Source organism: Hylobates moloch, unplaced genomic scaffold (assembly GCF_009828535.3).
Source record: "Hylobates moloch isolate HMO894 unplaced genomic scaffold, HMol_V3 SCAFFOLD_4, whole genome shotgun sequence".
Taxonomy (NCBI): domain Eukaryota; kingdom Metazoa; phylum Chordata; class Mammalia; order Primates; family Hylobatidae; genus Hylobates; species Hylobates moloch.
In genome coordinates, this window is record NW_026652279.1 from 152121150 (window position 1) to 152129272 (window position 8123).

Consider the following 8123-nt stretch of genomic DNA (forward strand, 5'->3'; position numbering starts at 1 on the left):
CAAGAATATTTGATTTGAGAAATACTGAAAAATAAAACACAATCTTCTGAATAATACATGTTATATTAGTTATGAGTTAGGATTTTACTTCATAAAGACATAGAATCCTATACTCAATGACTAGATAGAAATGTGGATAAGACATGAAGGATTAGTCCCAAAGTTGATTAAAGGTATAAACTCTGTTACATAGCCAAACACTTGGCTGTGTAAATGTAACTTAAATAAAGTTATTATCTTAACTCCTCAGACTCACCAGCTACATTTCAAGTGCTTAACAGCCACATATGGTTAGTGGCTATCATATTATATACAGTCTAGATATAGAACATTTCCATCATCACAGAAAGTTCTATTGAACAGCAATGGTATTCAGAATATAACACACAAAGAAATATTTTTAAAACTAAAATTGTTGTTCTTAGAAAAAAAGGAATGAGCATATGAAATGAGCATACAATGTGAAAATTTTTAAGCTGTTTCTATATAGTTTCAAAAAATGGTTTCAGTGTCTCACTCAATTTTTTAACTAAATTGATAAGATGCTTTAAATATCATTACATAGTGCAGAAGGGCAAATACAAATGTTCTGAGACATTAAACATATAATTTGGGGGATACTTAAGGAAAAGAATAACAAATTAGCTATTCAGGAGAACAGTATTTTCAGAATGAAAAACGAAATCACAATAAACTGCAAAATTAAAAAAAACTGACAACTATCACAAACATCAAAAATTCAAAAAAATTTTTTATTGGCTGTGTAGTATACCTTTATATATTCCATATTTTGCCTCATCATATGACAATGGTTCTATGTAACTTTATAGAGAAAAAATAGAGAGACAATTCAATCTTCCTTCTAGGATGGTCAATTGAATTTTTTAAAAATGAAGTTAGGATGCACAAAAACATGACTTCATACAGACATGTGCTTTTTTTAGTACCCATAGGTTTGTGCCCTATAAAAACACATTCTGATCAATTCTCCATCGTATAATTCCCCCAAAAATGAAAAAATATATGATACACTGATCATTGTATATGCTACGTTATCAAATATTCCCAATAAGGGAGATTTTCCATTTTGATTATATATTGGATTAGGTGTTGATGAAAACCAATTCTCTGCTTATAATTTTACATGTCTGACAAATAGAAAAATCTTCCATTGATCAGCTTCTGGATCTGAACACTTCAACACTCATTTTTTTTTTTGTTATTTAGTTTTTATTTCATAATAATAAATTTAACTCTGCAATCCAGCTAGGCATGGAAGGGAACAAGGAAAACATGGAACCCAAAGGGAACTGCAGAGACAGCACAAAGATTCTAGGATACTACAAGCAAATGGGGTGGAGGACTGTTCTCCTGAACTACAGAAGGAATGGTTTGGTGGTTAAGATAAAATACAGGTCAAATTTATTCGAGTTGTCCACTGTCAGCAATGGTGATCTTCTTGATGGTCTTGCCATTCCTGGACCCAAAGTGCTCCATGGCCTCCACAATATTGATGCCTTCTTTCACCTTGCCAGAGACCACATGCTTGCCATCCAACCACTCAGTCTTGGCAGTGCAGATGACAAACCGGGAACCATTTGTGTTGGGCCCAGCATTTGCCATGGACAAGATGCCAGCACCTGTATGCTTTAGGATGAAGTTCTTGTCATCAAATTTCTCCCCGTAGATGGACTTGCCACCAGTGCCATTATGCATGAGAAGTCACCACCCTGACACATAAACCCTGGATTAATTCTGTGAAAGCAGGAACCCTTATAACCAAATCCTTTCTCTCCAGTGCTCACAGCATGAAAGTTTTCTGCTGTCTTTGGAAACTTGTCCGCAAACAGCTCTAAGGAGACGCAGCCCAAGGGCTCGCTGTTGACGGCGATGTCAAAGAACACAGTGGGGTTGACCATGGCTGATAGTACAGGGCTCACAGCAGCGGCAGCATCTGCAAAGCCTTCAACCTTATTTGTTCCCACTTCCCATGTAGGTCCAGTGGCAAGTGTCACAGGACAAGCTCATTTGATTTTAAAATGTCTGGTCCTACATCTTTATTTCATGACACTATGTAAGTCACCAGTGGGTACCAAGTAGTAATACTCTTGGAAACAATTCCTGTCATGGGATAACTAGAAACAACTGAACTACACATAGAAGTGAGTCTGTGAACTACAAAAATATGTCCACCACACCAAAACACATGTATTCAACATTTGACTACCCTTTAGCTGATGCACAAATGCCCATGACCATTCTCCAGCTATCTAGCACCAAAAGAAAGCATGATAACAGTAAGTATGGATGAGTGATAGTAATCCAACTAAGCACAATTAAAATATCTTAATTTTGCAAACGTTATGAAAATATACGTCCATGCAACACAATGCTGGGATCCCTCCCAAGGCCCCGTAAGGGACCCCTGCAAGTGAGAAGCCGAGAAGCTAGACTCCATTGGTAAATCTAGCTCTGAGAAAGGATGCATTCCTTACCAGCACCAAGAACTGAGGAATAGAGTTTGAAATATAAGGATTCCAATTAAATATGAGATAGCTTTCCTGTCAGTGTTGCTGAATGTTGACATGACTGAATAGATAAAGACTTACAAGTTTAATATTCTAGAAGCTGTTTACCCTTTAGTTCTTTTGCCCTTGTTGAAAATGCAGAACCTGCTCAACTTGTGATAAGGTTAAATCCTGATAAATCTATCATAAGTTGAACATATCCTAAGTCAAAAATGCATTTAAGGCCACGCACGGTGGCTCGCGCCTGTAATCCCAGCACTTTGGGAAGCCGAGGCGGGCGGATCACCTGAGCTCAGGAATTCAAGACCAGCCTGGTCAAAATGGTGAAACCCCGTCTCTACTAAAAATACAAAAAATTAGCCAGACCTGGTGGAGGGTGCCTGTAATCCCAGCTACTCTGGAGGCTGAGGCAGGAGAGTCGCTTGAACCCAGGAGGCAGAGGTTGCAGTGAGACAAGATTGTACCACTGCACTCCAGCCTGGGCGACAGAGTGAGACTCCATCTCAAAAAAAACAAAAAAATGCATTTAATACACTTAACCTACCAAACATCATACCTTAGCCCAGCCTGCCTTAAACGTGCTCAGAACACTTACATTAGCCTAGAGTTGGGCAAAATCATCTGGCAACATGGGACAATGTAGCATATTGGTTGTTTAACCTTGGGATCCAGTGGCTGATTGACAGCTGTTGTTGCCCAGCATCACAAGAGTATTGCACCACATACTGCTGGCATGGGAAAACATCAATACTCAAAGTACTGTTGCTATGTAATGCGTATCACTTTTGTACCATCTTAAAGTTGAAAAAAATCATAACTTGAACCATAAGTTGGGGACTGTCAAACAATAAGTGGTAGCTTCTAAAATTTTCATGATTCAACATCCACATTTCTGTAACATAAGGTAACTGGAAAACAAGTCACAATTATACATGTCTACCTTAAATAATTATTTATGCTATCAGAGAAGCATAGCCATTCATGAATGAAGCATATTTTGAAGAGGTTAAAAAGGACACTAAAGGTAACACTGGGCACTCACTTTATTTATCTTCAATTATTAGTCACGCTTTATCAAATTCCTGTTCTATCCTTTGCTAAGAACAGAACAGTTTTTCCTCCTCTCTCTGTTGTCAGGTCACAAACAAAACTCTGCTGTTATGTGACTACAAAAACATTTGTTTTTTCCCTTGCTAAAAAGAGATAGGCTACATTTTCTCATTTTATTTGTCTTTCCCGGTTCTATTTATTACAAAAACAAAAACAAAACACAAAACAGCTGCCCCAGAAGGATGTTAGGTAGATACCGAAAACCAGAGCTCTCCTCAACAGTCCCTTCTCCCCAGCCTGCCTATACTGGACAAAAAATAAACACCACAGTGGGGCACGGTGGCTCACGCCTGTAATCCCAGCACTTTGGGAGGTTGAGGTGGGCAGATCACGAGGTCAGGAGTTTGAAAACAGCCTGACCAACATGGTGAAACCACATCTTACTAAAAATACAAAAATTAGCTGGGCGTAGTGGTGTGCACCTTTAATCCCAGCTACTAGGGAGGCTGAGACAGGAGAATTGCTTGAACCCAGGAGGCGGAAGTTGCGGTGAGCTGAGATTGCGCCACTGCACTCCAGCCTGGGCAACAGACCTAGACTCTGTCTCAATAAGTAAATAAATAAACAAACAAACAAACAAGCACCACAGAAAATCAGCAACTGTTTTTGCCCCTATTGAGTTTTCTCTCCAGCAATTGCTGGTCTATATTTATTTCACCTACAGAGTATTCTCACTCTAAACTGTATTCCTCCGCCCTAAAATCACCAAATTAATAACATCCTCATTCGTTCATTTCTATGGTAACCATCTAACAGTGGAATAGATATATCTACTCCTTGGTAAACTCAACTTGTAAAAGACCATGTAGTTTAAACTTTTGTGTGTATATAAACACAAAATTTTAAACAGATGCATTCGATCAGAGCACATTAAATGTTCTAAAAATTGACATGAAATGGTTTCTTCACAATTGGAAAAAAATGACTAGCTAAAACTGAATTTTTACAAAGCGTGATGTGTAAAGTTGGTTTTGAAATCACCAAATATTTTCTCAGTAATCATAAGCATTGCTACAAAAGTAACTAGACTTTTCTATTATAGAAAACTATAATCTAGTTGTAGAAAAGGACAATAAAGATATTTTAGGTAATAATAGCATTCACCTAATAATAAACACAAAAATATATAGGAAAATTCAGAAAAGACATGATTATTATGTGAATATATGCACATTTTAAATAAACCTGAGGAAAAGATTCAAGTTACAGTTTTGGGAGAAGGTATGCAATGAACACACAGAAAGAGGCAGAAAAACAGAAGACATTTGAAAAGAGAGATGATCCACTTTATTTCTAGTCCGAAGTTAGCATGGGGAAATGTCAGAAGAAAAAGTTAAAATAAAATAAAAAAATAAAGGTGGTGAAGCAAAATATGAAGATGGGGCGTGAAATCAGTATTTGATTCTATAGATAATGTAAATCCACTAGAGAAAAACCTTATAGATTAACAAAGCAATGCATATAATAATTTAAGAAAAGAAATCTGGCAGTACTATCAACATCCTATCAATTATAAAGGAAAGATTGACCTATTGCTGGCAATTGGAATACGTTTCTGTTCATGTCTTCTGCCCACAGATTTAATACCTTTTCTGTCTTAACTAAGCACTGTAAGTTTTGCAGTTTGAGACGCAACAAGAAAACTAGCATACATTTCTTCTTTTCTTCTTTACAATATCATAGGTAGATTAGTTTTTACCATAGATCTTAGGCAAAGAAATCCAGTCTATTATTAGAATCCCATATGTTGACACATTCTTGAGTTCAGGAAAAAGGTTATCTAGCCATAAGGAAATATTTTTATACTTATGATTAATCATATGAAATAGCATTTTATTGAAAAATGTTATGTCTCTATACATTGATGAGATTGATGTGTGGTGTTCTTTAGCATGGAATATTGGTCATTTTATTGATGATATAATTTGCTGAATGTATTCTATGTGTCTAGAACTATGCCAATTATTTTCTATCCATCTATATGTCACTTCATGCTTATAGCAACTCTTTGTTTTACAGGAAGTGAAATTTGAGCCTATAGGTGGCCACTTTCCCTAGGCTACACAGTCAGTAAGTGGCAGAGAAAGAACGTGAACCCAGTCTGTCTCATTCAGAAGCTGGCACTCTGACTACAATGCTATGCTATCATACAGGATAAATCAAGAAATTTCTGATCTTTCTATTTATTCTAGAACTGATTTCATATAATACAAAATAGTTTATCTAAATGGTGAAAGAATTCTCGAGAGAATCTAGTGGATCTAGCTGTGTTTGCATGGTATACACTATTCATATATAAACTTGATTTACATTAATTAATTCAATTCTGTCTATGGAGCACTTAGTGTGTTCTATGTGCTCAATGCTAGGGCTAAAAAACAAATATGATCTAGTCCTTTCTCTAAATAGCTCACATTCTGGTGAGGAAAATAAGAATATAAACAAGTACATTAAAATATCTGAAATTTAAAATTTCCTAGAGATTCTCAACAGCAGATTTCAACTTACACAGGAGAGATTTGGCAGACTTCAAGATACGTCAGTTGAGATTATCCAATCTAAGAAGCAGAAATTAAAAAGAATTTTTTAAAAAGATGAATAGAGCATCAGAGAACTGTTAGACACCATCAAGCATTGCAAACACATGCATAATGAAAGTTCCAGAAGGAGAAGAGAGAGATAAAGGGGAAGAAAGAATATTTGAAGAAACAATCACTGAAAACTTCCCAGATTTAATGAAAAATGTTAACCTCCTAATAGAAGTATCTGCACAAATTCAGAGTAGAATAAACTCAGAGATCCACATCTAGACACATCATAATCAAACTGTCAAAAAAACAAAGAAGCAATTCATCATGTACAAAGAATCTTCAAGAAGATTAATAGATGAGTTCCCATCAGAAATCATGAAGCCAGGAGACCATGGAATTATAAAGCAGTCTCCCATTATTCACTGGGGATATATTCCAAGACCACCAGTGGATGCCTGAAACTGCAGATAATACCAAACTCTCTTGCTGTTAATTGGAATACGTTTCTGTTCATGTCTTCTACCCACAAATTTAATACCTTTTCTGTCTTAACTAAGCACTGTAACTTTTTCAGTTTTAGATGCAACAACAAAACTAGCATAAATTTCTTTTTTCTTCTTTACAATATCATAGGTAGATGAGTTTTTACCATAGATCTTAGCAACCTCAGCACACAATTTTTCTTCTTTTCATATCAGGTAAAGAACTTTCAGCTTTTCACTTAAAGAAAGCACTTTATGGCTTCTATTTAGTATATCTAAATTGCCAGCATCACAACCCTTCTGCTTTAGGAACATTTTAAGTTAAATGAGGGTTATTTAAACACAAGTACTTCGTTATTACTACAGTTGATCTGATAACTGAGACTGCGACTAAGTGACTAATGAACAGGTACTGTGTACATCATGGATACTTTCCAAAAAAAAAGGATGATTTGTGTACTGGATGGGATGGTGCAAGATTTCATCATTCTATTCAGAACGGTGTGCAATTTAAAACCTATGAATTGTTTATTTCTGCAATTTTCCATTTAATATTTCCAGACTGTGGTTAACCATAGGTAACTAAAACTGTGAAAAGTGAAACCATGGATAAGAGAGGGCTATTGTATTCAAAACGCTAAAAGAAAAAGACTGTCAGTGAAGAATTTTATGTTCAGCACAATTAACATTCAAAAGACAAAGGGTAAATTAAGGAATTCCCAGATAAGCAAAAACTTTAAAAATTGGTCTCTAATAGACCAACCCTATAAGAAATACAAAAACAAGTTTTTCAGGCTGAAATGAAAGGATATTAGACTAGCTCTAATTCACATGAAGAAAGAATACCAATAACATTAATACATAGGTAAACATAAAAGACAATATACATGTATTTGTGTTTATTTTATGCCATTTAGTCTTTCAAAAAATTCCCTCCAGAGAACATCAACACAATAGGACACATTTTTGTTTCATTTCTTTCTAATTTGGTCTTGAGGTGCCTGTCTTGAGAATAGCCATAAACTGTAGCCCTACCCTGAAGGAGACCCTAAGGATTTGGTTATCGAAGTTTAGTGTGCATTTCCCAGATACTTCTTTATCCTGCTGTACTGCCTAATGTCTAGCCCATGACCAGGTGTCCACACAGGACACTTGTTTATACTGGCAGGTACCATGTGGCTCCTGTCTCACCTGTATTTAAGATTTGTGCCAAGATAGCCAATCTCTAGAAAAATAACTATGACTGGGAGAAAATTTGCATCCAAGTGTGTCAGTCAGGAGAGACACAGAGAAGGCACACAACAAAATACACGAAATAACAGAAGTCGTTTATTACTTACACGTCCAAGAGAGAATTGGGTTACTAATCAAGGCTGATGAGAAGATCTCAGGGGAATTGTGCTCAACCAGAAGATGGAGAGGCAGAGAGAGGTAGACCTGTAGGCTGAATCCATTTGAGTATAGGGCTAACT

The 8123-nt window shown here is 36.2% G+C and overlaps 1 pseudogene; it reads right to left on the reverse strand.

Annotated features, from left to right (window-relative positions):
- Nucleotides 1–1422: 1422 nt before the first annotated feature.
- Nucleotides 1423–1967, reverse strand: LOC116466473 (peptidyl-prolyl cis-trans isomerase A-like; annotated as a pseudogene).
- Between the last annotated feature and the right edge of the window lie 6156 nt (nucleotides 1968–8123).